Raw genomic sequence first — 14851 nt, forward strand, 5'->3', positions numbered from 1 at the left:
CTAAAACGGTCTAACGCCATGGGTCTGAACAGGGCCTAAGATTCCATATACTACACTTAACAGCTTTTTGTGTTTTGTACTACAATTCCAAAGAAAATCAAATCGAGTTTTGTAAATGAATTGTATAGAATTCTAAAGTGAAATTCAATAGAATACTTGTGCACAGACCGTGGACACGTTTTTGTGTCAGGTCAGGTACTATTCATTGTGAATACTATAATATAAAAATACTTTAAAGTCGAGTAGACAGTTGGTGCTATGAATTGATTGATTTCAGACAAATAGAAAGTCAGTCCAGTTATTGTGAATTACCAGATTATTCCAGTTTAGCCAATAATAATGTAAGTTTGCAATGTAGATGTGAAGTACAGTAAGAAATACAGTATATTGCTAGTTTTATAGATCAATTTTATAAATTTGATTTATATTATTTTATAATTTTGATTATTAAGAGTTTTAAGGTAGAAGGAAGCTGAAATAAGCTGGTTGAGAATTGAAATGTTTGGATACAAGAGAAGAAAATTAAATGGGTTCATGATTGACAGTTTTATTAAATTCAGACAATGCTAGCTAATAGAAACATCTGTTGTTAATGCCAGTATAGAAAAAAAAACAACATAAAGCCTAAAAGAGAAAATGATCACCAGTTTGTAGGTTTAGGAGAACACTTTAATATAGTTTAACTCTATTTTCTTTAACATAACATTTGTGATAGCCTGATAGTTTTGTAGACGTCTTAGTCAAAGTAAAGAGTGGCCTACTGTATCTTTTAAGCTGCTTGGTCTGTTTTGTAGGTCTGTCAGTCTTTTAAACATGTAACACAGGTTAGATCTAGTATACCAATTGATTTCTGTAGGTCTGTCAGTCTTTTAAACATATAACAGGTTAAATCTGATATACCAATTGATTTCTGTAGGTCTGTCAGTCTTTTAAACATGTAACACATTAGATCTTATATACCAATTGATTCCTGTAGGTCTGTCAGTCTTTTAAACATATAACAGGTTAGATCTGGTATACCAATTGATTTCTGTAGGTCTGTCAGTCTTTTAAACATGTAACACATTAGATCTTATATACCAATTGATTCCTGTAGGTCTTTCAGTCTTTTAAACATGTAACAGGTTAAATCTGATATACCAATTGATTTCTGTAGGTCTGTCAGTCTTTTAAACATGTAACGCATTAGATCTTATATACCAATTGTGACCCGATCTGGCAAAACCCTACTTTTGTCGGAAATATTCATTTTTTATTTTTTTATATATTTGGATTATTTTAATCATAAGCTTTGTAGTGGTGTTAATTTCATAAAAATTGAGTAAATATTTAAAAAGTTATTACATTTTAAAAACTTACAAATCATTCAATTAGTTTACGAGAAAATCGCGTTTGAAGTTTGCAATAATGAAATTCTTTTTGATACGCGCTGAAAACTCGCTCCGTAGCAACGCGCTATTTTGGTCTAAGGCACAATGACGTCATACCAGGAAGTGTGTGCGATATAGCAGCAGCGTGGACACTATGGTCAATTTGACTGATTTCAGACGCCGTTTTAACCTCTTTAGTCACTCGAATTAACTATTTTGCACTATTGAAAAGCAGCATTATAACTACCAAGCTAATGTTAACTGGTTTCGGAAGTGTTTACGATATCAACGGCAAAAAACCAAGCAGGCCTAGGCCTAGGCGCGCCTATTCAGATTTTCGCCGTCATCGCCTGTGTTAAGACCTACTGATGATGGGTGTTCATCAGGCCGTGTATGGCAGCGGTGCATCGACACGGGGGCTAGCGTTAGTCTAGACAAGTTATGCGCCTTGCAGAGTCAAAGCTAATTGCAAGCTAACATTACACTGTATTGACGATTACATTTGTTTTTTTTTATAACGTGGAAGATTCGCTGTGATGTTTGGGCTTGAATCCAATGATTTAAAAAAACATTTAATAATGAAAGGAATGGACAATAAATTAAATAAATAATTAAGAGCCGATTGGATATATAAAATGTATAAATAAAACTATTGACAATAATATAAAGCTAGGCCCAGTAGTAGTAGGCCTACAACCATAGTAAAATTAGGCCTAGGGCATACTAGCCCAAAAAAATATAGAAAATACAATTGAATTTATGACGTGAATTGTTTTTGACTTGTCTATTTTACTATGGAATAAACAAATACACACTACAGCTATTGCAGAACACTTTACTTTGAATATTAAAATCGTTTTTATTCCAATTTAAGACATGCTGTGTGTAAAATAAAAATAACCTCACAAAAATGTAAACAACTTTTTATTTCCGCGCGTAGAGCGTATAACATCTAGCGCGTTGACCAATAACGTTTGTTATTGCGATGATGCGCCATAGCAACACTCGCAGTTCGCTGTTCCAGAAACTTCGAAGAACCGAATTTTCTGAAATGATGTCATAGTAAATCAAAGTTTTCATTGGTTCCTTCTTTAAACTCCGCCCTAAAACTTCCATATTTGGAATGTCAAATGGATGAGCTTTATTTTGATGTGTGACCTTTCAACATTGTGCAGCGAACTGGCGATCAAAATGTCGTAAAACTCGGCAACTTTCAACTGAATTTACGCAAAATTTTAGCGTAGATCGTGAATAAATTGTTAGGCTTGAGGAAAATATATGTTTTTAAAACTCTCTTTTTTCATAATTTTAGTTAAATTTCGGGAGTTTAAATCAGGTAGACGTATTCTTAGATAGTGAAATATTTCGAAAATGCAAAAACATGTAATCTGCCAGGGTAGTCGATTTGGACGTATTTTGACTGATTACGTGAATTTTGAATTGCCGACAAAGAGAGGGTTTTGACAGATCGGGTCACAATTGATTCCTGTAGGTCTTTCAGTCTTTTAAACATGTAACAGGTTAAATCTGATATACCAATTGATTCCTGTAGGTCGGTCAGTCTTTTAAACATATAACAGGTTAAATCTGATACCAATTGATTCCTGTAGGTCTGTCAGTCTGTCAGTCTTTTAAACATATAACAGGTTAAATCTGATATACCAATTGATTCCTGTAGGTCTGTCAGTCTTTTAAACATGTAACAGGTTAGATCTGATATACCAATTGATTTCTGTAGGTCTGTTAAATTAGTTTTTTAGACATTTAACAGGTAAAATCTGATATACCAATTGATTCCTGTAGGTCGGTCAGTCTTTTAAACATATAACAGGTTAAATCTGATATACCAATTGATTCCTGTAGGTCTGTCAGTCTTTTAAACATATAACAGGTTAAATCTGATATACCAATTGATTCCTGTAGGTCTGTCAGTCTTTTAAACATATAACACGTTAAATCTGATATACCAATTGATTCCTGTAGGTCTGTCAGTCTTTTAGACATTTAGAAGGTTAGTAGATCTGATATACCAATTGATTCCTGTAGGTCTGTCAGTCTTTTAAACATGTAACAGGTTAGATCTGATATACCAATTGATTTCTGTAGGTCTGTCAGTCTTTTAAACATATAACAGGTTAAATCTGATATACCAATTGATTCCTGTAGGTCTGTCAGTCTTTTAAACATATAACAGGTTAAATCTGATATACCAATTGATTCCTGTAGGTCTGTCAGTCTTTTAAACATAATAACAGGTTAAATCTGATATACCAATTGATTCCTGTAGGTCTGTCAGTCTTTTAAACATATAACAGGTTAAATCTGATATACCAATTGATTCCTGTAGGTCTGTCAGTCTTTTAAACATGTAACAGGTTAGATCTGATATACCAATTGATTTCTGTAGGTCTGTCAGTCTTGTAAACATTTATCACATTAGATCTTAATATATACCAATTTATTCCTGTTGGTCTGTCAGTTTTTTAAACAGGTAACAGGTTAGATCTAGTATACCAACAGACCTACAGAAATCAATTGGTATACTAGATATAATGTGTTAAATGTTTTATTATTTTTTCTGTCTTAACTTTCAGTCCTGTAGTTACCATACTGAGAATTTTCCTAAAATGTGTAGTAATTAAATTAAAATACTATTTATTTTTTTTGCCTAAAGTAGCAATTATTTACTAATAAAAACTGTTTCCCTCTAGTACTTTTTAGGGGTTTTATAGAAATTTAATAACGGAATTCTAAAGGAAATTCCACATTGTATTGTGAATTGTACATCAACAGAAAGAAGTGCATAGACCGTGCAAAAGTTGTTGTGACATCATAGTTAAAGTCAACAAGCATATTATGTGAATTAACACTAAATATGAAAATAGACTGTAAGGAGTGGTAGGCAGTTGGTGCTACAAATTGGTTGAATTTTGAGTTGATTGGTAAAGTCAGTATAGTTATCAAGATTTCAAGTTGAGTCTGTAATTTATAAGTTTGCATTGTAGTTCATATTAAAGCAAGAAATACTACCCTAACTATTATCATATTATTATATTATAAAAATAAAAAAAAAATAAAAAAATATCAGATCAATTTATTTACAAATATGATTTGTAATTTACAGTGTACAGTAGTATAGAAGGCTGCAATGAGCAGGTTTGAAAATAAACACTGAAATACTGGATTTGGATCAGAGTGCAAACAATTGTTGGAAGGTGTTAAGATTATGGGAGGGGTATGTGCTTTCAACCCTAATAAGGAATGTCAGAGCCTAAAATCTGGGCAGTCTCTAGGCAATTTTTGAACGGCAACCGATTCTTTGTAAAAGATGCCGAGATTTAATTCATTTTCTTAATTTTTCTTTAATTTTTTTTTTCTCTTTTGTTGAGGCAGCCCACTTTTATTGCACGTATTATGATAAACAATAATGATGAAAGTTATATCTATCTATCATTGGATATTTATGTGATACAGTAGTACACATCCTGAGGTTATAAGAGTATAGGAAATATTGTGATATTGTGTTGAAATCTAAATATGATAAACAAGTATACAGAGAAAATTTATATTACAGAGCTAAAACGATATAAAAAACATTCAGTATTATAAATTTAGATTCAATATAATAATAATAATAATTATAAGATGTTTTGTTTAATTCTTTGATAAAATGGTATAGTTTTAAATTGATAAAGAAAGACATTTTGAACATAATGCTTTCAAGATGTACATGAATTATATGATAAAATAACAAACTAATTGCAAAACTAAACCCAAACCGAAGTATGGACATACGCCCTCGTTGCTAGCCAGGTTTATTAGCTAGCACCAGTTGTGTCTTGGTTCATCCTGGACACGAACTTTGAATCCTCTGAATAAAAACAGTACTTAGTAAAATGTTTGGAATAATAGTGCAATTTCCGGATAGATTCCATAATTCCCAAAATTTTCCAGCATTAGCCTGAACCATGTACGTGGGCTAATTTAAATTTACCAGTAGATCATTAGGCCTACCAAAACTAGCCCTTGATCCCCGCAATGGCTCTCTGTATTAAACTACAAAATAATATCTTAAACCAGTCTATTGAAAATGAAAAAACAAATCTGATAAACTTAAAGACAGTATATATAGACCTAGGTTTTTTGTAAAAATAAATACTATTACTATATAGACATATTGCGGAAAAAAAATTGATTCTAATAATTTTAGCGGCCTGTTTTAAATCCCAACAGCAGTTTTGGTTGCTACTGATAAGCTAGTTTGCTATTGAATTTGAAGGGTTAAGTGTTTCACTGCTATAGCAGCTATTTCTGCTATAGCTCGAAAAGCAGATGTGATTGCTAATGATATGCTATTGTGCTATTGAAGTCTAAGGGTTAAGTCTGACTGCTATAGCAGCTATTTTTGCTATAGCTGGAAAAGCAGTTATGGTTGCTATTGATTTGTTATTATGCTATTGAAGTCCGAGGGTTAAGTGTTACTGCTATAGCAGCTATTTTTGCTATAGCTGGAAAAGCAGTTATGGTTGCTATTGATTTGCTATTAATATTATGCTATTGAATTTGAAGGGTTAAGTGTTTCACTGCTATAGCAGCTATTTCTGCTATAGCTCAAAAAGCAGATGTGATTGCTAATGATATGCTATTATGCTATTGAAGTCCAAGGGTTAAGTGTTACTGCTATAGCAGCTATTTTTGCTATAGCTGGAAAAGCAGTTATGGTTGCTATTGATTTGTTATTATGCTATTGAAGTCCGAGGGTTAAGTGTTTACTGCTATTGTGGTTGCTATTGGTTTGCTATTATGCTAATGAAGTCTGAGGGTTAAGTGTTACTGCTATAGCAGCTATTTTTGCTATAGCTGGAAAAGCAGTTATGGTTGCTATTGATTTGCTATTATGCTATTGAATTTGAAGGGTTAAGTGTTTCACTGCTGTAGCAGCTATTTTGCTATAGCTGGAAAAGCAGTTGTGGTTGCTATTGATTTGTTAATATGCTATTGAAGTCTGAGGGTTAAGTGTTACTGCTATAGCAGCTATTTTTGCTATAGCTGGAAAAGCAGTTATGGTTGCTATTGATTTGTTAATATGCTATTGAAGTCTGAGGGTTAAGTGTTACTGCTATAGCAGCTATTTTTAGCGGCCTGTTTTACATCCCAACATGCATCGCGTGCGGATTGATATTTCATATTGTGAGGTGATGATCGGTCACATGAAAAGGTAAACAAATTAAAGAACTGTAACTTTTCAGCTAAAATACCTGGTCTTGCCTGCAAAACTAAGCCCAACTATTAAGCTAGATCAAACGTCTAGAACTTTCGAAGCGAGCTACTTAGGGAGTGCATTAATTTTCTCTTTTATCATAATTAACCATAAAATGCACATTTAATGTTTTTAAAGTTATATATTATTTTTACAAAACGGCAACAATTGCAGATCTAGTGTCTTTAACCAATATTAAAACTGAAGTTGTAATTTCTTCAATTAAGTCGTAGATTGTATACCTTCCAAAACTCCTAAGCGTTGGAATCATTTTTTATTAGGTCGTTTTCTGACTTAGTGTATTTATTATTATCAAGCTAAGTAAGAATGCAGTGGCGAACCTTCCGCATCTCATTCGTAACGATTCATACAAAGGACATTTAATAACAGAATTCTAAAGAAAATTCCACAGAGTATTGTGAATTGTACAAGTGCATAGACCATGCAAAAGTTGTTGTGACATCATAGCTAAAGTCAATAAGCATATTATGTGAATGAACACTAAATATGAAAATAGACTGTAAGGAGTGGTAGGCAGTTGGTGCTACAAATTGGTTTAATTTTGAGTTGATTGGTAAAGTCAGTATAGTTATCAAGATTTCTTGTCCAAGTTGAGTCCATAATTTGTCAGTTTGCACTGTAGTTCATATTAAAGCAAGAAATACTACCCTAACTATTATCAGATTAATTTATTTACAAATCTGATTTGTAATTTACAGTGTAGTATGGAAGGCTGCAATGAGTAGGTTTGAAAATAAACACTGAAATAATTGATTTGGATCAGAGTGCAAACCATTTTTGTAAATGTAAAAATTACACAATTGTGGGATGGTGTTAAGAGTATGGGAGGGGCATGTGCTTTCACCCCTAATTAGGAATGTCAGAGCCTAAAATCTGGGCAATCCCTAGGCTTTATTGTTTTTTTATCCAGTCACCATGCATCACAGATTTACAAAGCCAATTAAATTGGACAGAAAAGTATGAGTCAAATGTAAAATTGTCATATTAAACATTTTTTTGAACGGCAACAGATTCTATGTAAAAGATGCCGAGATTGAATTCATTTTCTTAATTTTGTTTTTCTCTTTTGTTGGGGCAGTCCCCCTTTTATTGCACATATTATGATAAACAATATGATAAAAGTTATATCTATCTATCAATGGATATTTATGTTATACATTTTTTACTGCACTTTTAAATTTTGGCCTATAGGCCTATAACACACACAAATTCCTATTAGGGAGTGCATTAATTGTCTCTTTTATCATAATTAACCTTAAAATGCACATTTAATCTTTTTAAAGTTATATATATGCATTATTTTTACAAAACGTCAACAATTGCAGATCTAGTGTCTTTGACCAATATTAAAACCGATGTTGTAATTTCATGAATTAAGTCATAGATTGTATACCTTCCAAAACTCCTAAGCGTCAGAATCATTTTTTGTTAGGTCGTTTTCTGACTTAGTGTATTTATTATTATTATCAAGCAAAGTAAGAATGCAGTGGCACACCCTCCGCATCTCATTCGTAACGATTCTTACAAAGGACACCGCCATACAACCGCCATACAACCACCCCTATTGTTTAGCTGACAGTCAGTAAGCATAAATAAAAGTGTATATACGTCAAAAATGGAACGCCTTGGTTACCTACATATCATCATCATAGAGGATATGTTAATAATAATATAGTACACTAACTGTGGTAACTGTGTACTGTAGTATACATTATAGCAACCTATTTTTTTTCAAGGCCATCCACCCAACTGTATCAATACCGAGGCTATTTATATATTTAATTTCTTCAACAAATTGATGTAAATAAATATTGAGCTATAATAAGCATTACATTTTGCGCTTTTTTCGGGGCTTCCCCTAGATGCACGTTCGCAATGAACTAAATACTGAGTGAATGAAATCGGCAACAAAATGTTATATCGCCCTGCAATTAGTCACATGTGTTTATTGGAGGGGTAAAGTATGATTGTTTTGCTCATTGGTAGCATGCTACTGTACATATGAGAGTGTCTTTTCCTGCAAATTAGAGGTGCCATTTATCATGAATTTTATGTGCGAGAGTACCATTTCCAGCCATCTAGGGCGTCATTTAACATTTTAAGTTCGCTTCGCCATAGGTCCTGTCGACGGCCCTGGACAAGCACCTTTTTCCACCATGTGCAAACGCTAACTTGCTCGAAGCGCCCTGTTGTGACGGAAATTGGGGAAAATGTCACCCTATAGTAGGCTAGTACCTCAACTCATCCCCAACCCCAACCAAGGTAGGGCTGAGTTGGTGTGGACTCTCTACAGTTGCGCCCCCTCCCCCTTTCACAAAATCCTCGATCCGCCCCTGGAATGCATTAATTAATTTATTAATAGTAAAAGCCAAAGTTGTTTTTCGAAATGCTTATTGGCTGATTCAGCAGCTGGTTATTTAATGTATACGTTTTAGTTTTACTTTGTTGTTTGTAGGTATAGTAATCATTTTGGCATACTGTATATCATTTATTTCAATGGGTACCAACAACACAACTTCATTAACTGTATTAATAGTTCATAGTACACAACTGTATTAATAATTCATTATGATCATTTTCTTTGGTTTTGCCTGTAAACATTCAGTTGGTTTGGTTTTGTCTTGTCTCTGATTATTAACTACTAATGCCTTGTTTAATAATGGATTTATTCAATACCTAATTACATAGAGTAAGAAAATTACTGTTACCATCTTTTTTTATTTTATAATTGCATTATACTGTATTTGGTTTTATAGTCAAACCTGTTTCAAGATCATTATTCATCATGCATGCAGATTTACGAAATGTAAAATTGTCTTAATAAAAATGCTAAAGTAATTTTTGTGTATTTCTTGAAACACATAAAACGGTTATGTTTTTTAAAGAAACCTATGTTGGATCGCATTGTACTTTATTTCCTTGCACCTGTTTTTAACTGTACATGAGACAGTATGCGTTTGTAGTTCTAATCAACTATATGATAAAACAAGGACAACCTATGGTGTAAATTTTACAGAATATATTGAATTGCCTTGGTTATCAGATAAAAGTGTTGGTCTTTTGTACAACAATTTGCATTCAAGTATTAATATAGAAAAAGCATTATATATTTTAGATTTGTTTGTATTTCAGCATTACCTACTTGTAGAGCTAGAATGAATATATTATTAATTGATAGAGGAGGCATTGGTTGAGGAAAGTGTTGATAGATGAGACATTTATTTACTCAACATCATGTTCAGTACTTTTAGTCCTAGTACTGTATTTATATTGATTATTGTCAAAATTAGAGGGAGGGATAGTATATAGGTTGAGTTTAAAGCCACAATCTACAGATGATCACAATGATTGCTTCATTCTTTGCCATTGTGATGAGCTGTCAACATTAGAGGAAGGGATAGTATTTAGGTTGAGTTTAAAGCCACAATCTGCAGATGATCCCAATGATTGCTTCATTCTTTGCCATTGTGATGAGCTGTCAACATTAGAGGAAGGGATAGTATTTAGGTTGAGTTTAAAGCCACAATCTGCAGATGATCCCAATGATTGCTTCATTCTTTGCCATTGTGATGAGCTGTCAAATTAGAGGAAAGGATAGTATTTAGGTTGAGTTTAAAGCCACAATCTGCTGATGATCCCAATGATTGCTTTATTCTTTGCCATTGTGATGAGCTGTCAACATTAGAGGAAGGGATAGTATTTAGCATGGAGTAAAGTTTAAAGCCACAATCTGCTGATGATCCTAATGATTGCTTCATTCTTTGCCATTGTGATGAGCTGTCACACAAGTTTCTTTTTATCATTAAGTATCTACCACTAGTATTCAAATAACTCACAATATTATCATCATGTTTTTATGTCTGTGAAAAGAAGCTGTGTATTTATTAATGCAGTTTACTTTAATATAAAATATTTTTATTTGAATTGAAAAATTGTTTTTTTTTATAACTTAAACAAGCATTATACATTGTTTTTGTATTTTCTTTCAGTTTAGCAATACAATGGGGCTCCAAGGATGGCTGGTTAATCTTTGTGCAAATAATGGTCTTAAGGTAGGCAAGTTTACAATGTTTTAGGATAATAGCATTTAACCAGCAACAATTATAGCAATGCTATCACATTAACAACTTAATAAATTGTTCTATTAGCTTATGATATGGAAACAAAAGAGAACTAAAACAAGTAACTAAATAAATTAAATAGTGACAACAAATTACAGTATTACAATGGATCAAAATAATCACTGTATAGTGCTTCTATGCTGTTGGCTCGTTTGATGTGATTGTTTTGCTTTAATTATTTGACCAGCATGATATATCAACACATTAAATAATACAACATAGAGATGAAAAATGCTGGGCAGGGGCAGCTTAAGCAAAATACATTTCTGTAAATCAAACGAGTCAGCTACCCCTCATATAAAATGCTGGGCAGGGGCAGCTTAAGCAAAATACATTGCTGTAAATCAAATGAGTCGGCTACCCCTCATACAAAATGCTGGGCAGGGGCAGCTTAAACAAAATACATTGCTGTAAATCAAATGAGTCAGCTACCCCTCATACAAAAATAAATATAAAAAATAAATAAATAAAAATTTCATCAAAATTTTTCTATAAAAATATGTCTACAAAATTAATGTAAATACAAAATTTAAGACAAGCAGAAAAAAACTTATTTATTTGGGCAATCTAATATTATTATAATGATAATATTATAATATAATGGTTGTAATTTAATACAACATGGAATGTATGTTGTCTATGTTTACTATAGTATGTATTTTAATGAAAAATGTAACTGAATGCATATTGATCTATATGTTTATTTCATAGATTGCAGAGGAAAAAACTGCTGAAGAAATTTGCCATTTCATTGTTAGCAACAATGCTGTCAACATCCAGAACCAGGTATACATCAATTTGTTTTCCTTTGCAATGAATTTGATAATACAACCTTAAAGTACTTGACACTAATTAAAGTACATCAATACTATTTTTTTTCCAACATAATTGTTTCACTTCTTTCTTCTTCAGTTTTTAGTGTTAAAGTATATTGTGTGTTTATATCTTATCTTAGCTGTATGTTAGATGGTTTGTATATTGTGTGTTTATATCTTATCTTAGCTGTATGTTAGATGGTTTGTCAATATAATTTAGTACATTAGTCTTTCAGTACAATTTGCTTAGACAATTTGATTGGCTAATACCGGATTTGAATAATGGCTTGGTAACTCAATCCCCTGTAATTGTAATTAATTTCAGAATCTGAACAATGATATAATTATTCATCTGTTGGAAAAATAACTAAACAAATTTTAATTACATCATACTAGAGTAGTAGAAATATATACTTTCATTTATTAAAATTTATCACTGAAAAAAAATACAAGGGACAATTCAGTGAAAAAAAAGTGATGAACAGGTGGCAAGCACATCTATCCACGTTTAACCTTTGAACAGATAACAAAACAGAAACACAAACATATTAGGCCCTTAAATAATTTCTTGCCCTACTATAAACATTAAAAAAAACAAACATGTAGGAGGCCTACTGTACGTACACGTACCAATTTAACTCGGCACCAATTTTATTCAAGTTAAACACAGTGAAATTCTTAATTGGTTTAATGAAAAATATTTCCAGGAAAAATGTATAAATACATAAATTATGTTGTTACAATGCAAGATAAAAGTACAATTGGGCCCAAAGAGATTGAACTGAATGTGATTTTGTGCGTCCCGGAAAACCCAGCCGAAGCATGCGATTGGTCAGTCCATTTTTCTGTGATAATATAATATTTATAACCATCATCTCTTAACAATCTCTAGATCTGACGCTCAGCAGTGACTTTGACATCGGATACTCTGTATATTCGATCGATTTAAACATGGTCAATAGAAGTAAAATGACCAAAAAATCTGCTATAGTTGATAATTAATTGCACGATTTTGGAAGTGGGGCCTTTGTTTTTCAAGGGGGGTGTTCGCTGGTAAAAGGGGGGGTTCGCACAAAAGGTGATGGAGGGGCGGGGGGGGGGGTGGTTCGCCCGAACCCTAAAAAAACCCCTGGCTACGGGGCTGGATATATAAGTAGGCTACAAAAGTTGTTATTTGATCATTTTGTTCCAAAATTAACAAGATGTTGTTGTCATGATTTATTGTGATACAAATGTTAAAGCACTGCTCACTCTGTCACCCACTTGATAAACTATGCTTTTGGTCTCTTAGTATGGTTTCAGTGATTGATGACCACTAATAACGGTTTCCTCCTATGTGTAACATTCAGATAATAATATAATACCGTATATATTTTAAATGTGTACTGTTCTTTACTATTACAGTATTTTACAGTATTTGCATCTTATGTTTTTATGATTAGTAACAATTGTTTTTACATCATTACAGGAGAATTAATGTACATTTCGTTTACAAATAATTAAATATATTGAGTAACTATTCATTAACCTGGAAGTGATATTTTTGGCAGTAAAAATAATGGCAGTATGAATTGTATTTTCACTTTAAATCAACTTTTAGACAATTACAAAGCTGTATTTTGTATGGGGACAATTAAATGGTTATGGTAATTTTCAACATTTTAGTGATTTACTAAAATGTATGCTTGGTTACATAATATAGGCTACAAAATGTTTATTATGTTGCTATATTAAAAATAATAATTCAGTTGTTTGATGGAAAATAAGTTTGTTAAGATCAATTGACCAGAACATATGATAGCTCAGTCACTTTGCAGGATTAACACAATTCTAACATTTTAATGTTTTAATATTTCAATAGAATGGCACATCAGCATTGGCTTGGGCTTCAGTATATGGTAATTTAAACATATGCCAAATATTGGTGGGTGCTGGAGCTAAAGTGAACCTCCAAAGTAAAGTAAGTCATTTTATATTATTTAACATTTCAAACAAGTAAAAGTGAATGTAATACTAATTCACTGCATATTTTGACAGCTACATTATTGTAAGAAAAGGCAGAGTAGTATCAATAGTAACATGTTTACTATTCCCTGATATGTATAACTACAGATATGAAAATGATTACGTCTGTACATTAAAACTATAGTTTAAGAAAATTACACTATTTGTTGTATTTAAACATTTGTTCTACCAAACATACTGTAGTTGTGCAAGGAATGTTTATATATAGCAATGTATGAATTTAATTATTAAACATTTAAATGTCTCCAAATAATAAGAGGAAAGATATAATTCAATGTTTCTGTCTTTATTGGATCATCATCAGGGAAACAATACTAATTCAATTAAAGTATGCAAATGAGGAAAGATAAACAAAGTAATTAAATATATGTAATAGTAATACCTTGATTTTAGTTTTAGATCTCAAATATTTTATTTATAAAATGTATTTTTTATTTGAGCCCTTTATTTTTTATTTATTTTTTTTTTAATTTATTTTTTTTTTTTATTCATTTCAAAAAAATACAACCATAACACAAAATCACTTAAATATAAAGTAATAGGTATCAAAATGATATGAACGTTTAAATAAAATAACTTACATTGATCAAACAATATTAAAAACTATAAATTATTAATTCCATTTTTTTTAAAAAGTAAATAATTAATTAATTTTGGTAAATGCTGTGTTTTCCACAATTATGTAACTAATCTAAACTAAATATAATTGTATTAATCAAATTAGCCAGAGATATACATTTACTAACATATTAATTTTTTTTTGTCTTTACATAGTAATAATAAATAATACTCATATACATACACATGCATACACACAAATATATCTGAATCTGTACTCTAACCAAAGAACTATAATATAATTGTATTAATTAAAATCAGATAACTACATTTAACAACATAACCATTTTTGTTTCTTTAAAAAAATACATAATATATTTTTAATTATCTGTATTTTAACCAAGGAACTAATAGTATGCCTATAATAAATAATTAAAAATATCTAACAAGTGAAAAATAATAATTTCTGGTTTACATTTTAATTCATAATACAACAATAAAGAGCAAGCGTAATAATAATAATAATACACAAAAGTAAGTCATTTCTCGAGAAACAGTATCATTAAGTTATTAAATATAATCTTCTATTAATCTCCACTTTTGTCTGAAATAATACAATGTACTTCTTTTAGAAGCAATGTTTTTTTCTACGTTATAATTAAATTTTAACCGATTAAAGAA

The 14851-nt window shown here is 31.3% G+C and overlaps 1 protein-coding gene and 1 long non-coding RNA gene across 2 annotated transcripts in view; both read left to right on the plus strand.

Moving 5' to 3' along the window:
- Positions 1-164: 164 nt before the first annotated feature.
- Positions 165-14851, plus strand: part of LOC140045020 (uncharacterized) — a 164110-nt gene continuing 149423 nt past the window's right edge. Inside the window, exon 1 of the mRNA XM_072089756.1 lies at positions 165-341. The gene's annotated coding sequence lies outside the window, so the exon portion shown is untranslated. The remainder of the gene's footprint in view (positions 342-14851) is intronic.
- On the plus strand, positions 10654-13501 carry LOC140043962 (uncharacterized). Its single transcript, XR_011844453.1, has 3 exons — positions 10654-10703; positions 11484-11558; positions 13449-13501. It is a non-coding gene; the product is annotated as an uncharacterized lncRNA (long non-coding RNA).

Source organism: Antedon mediterranea, chromosome 3, assembly GCF_964355755.1.
Source record: "Antedon mediterranea chromosome 3, ecAntMedi1.1, whole genome shotgun sequence".
Taxonomy (NCBI): domain Eukaryota; kingdom Metazoa; phylum Echinodermata; class Crinoidea; order Comatulida; family Antedonidae; genus Antedon; species Antedon mediterranea.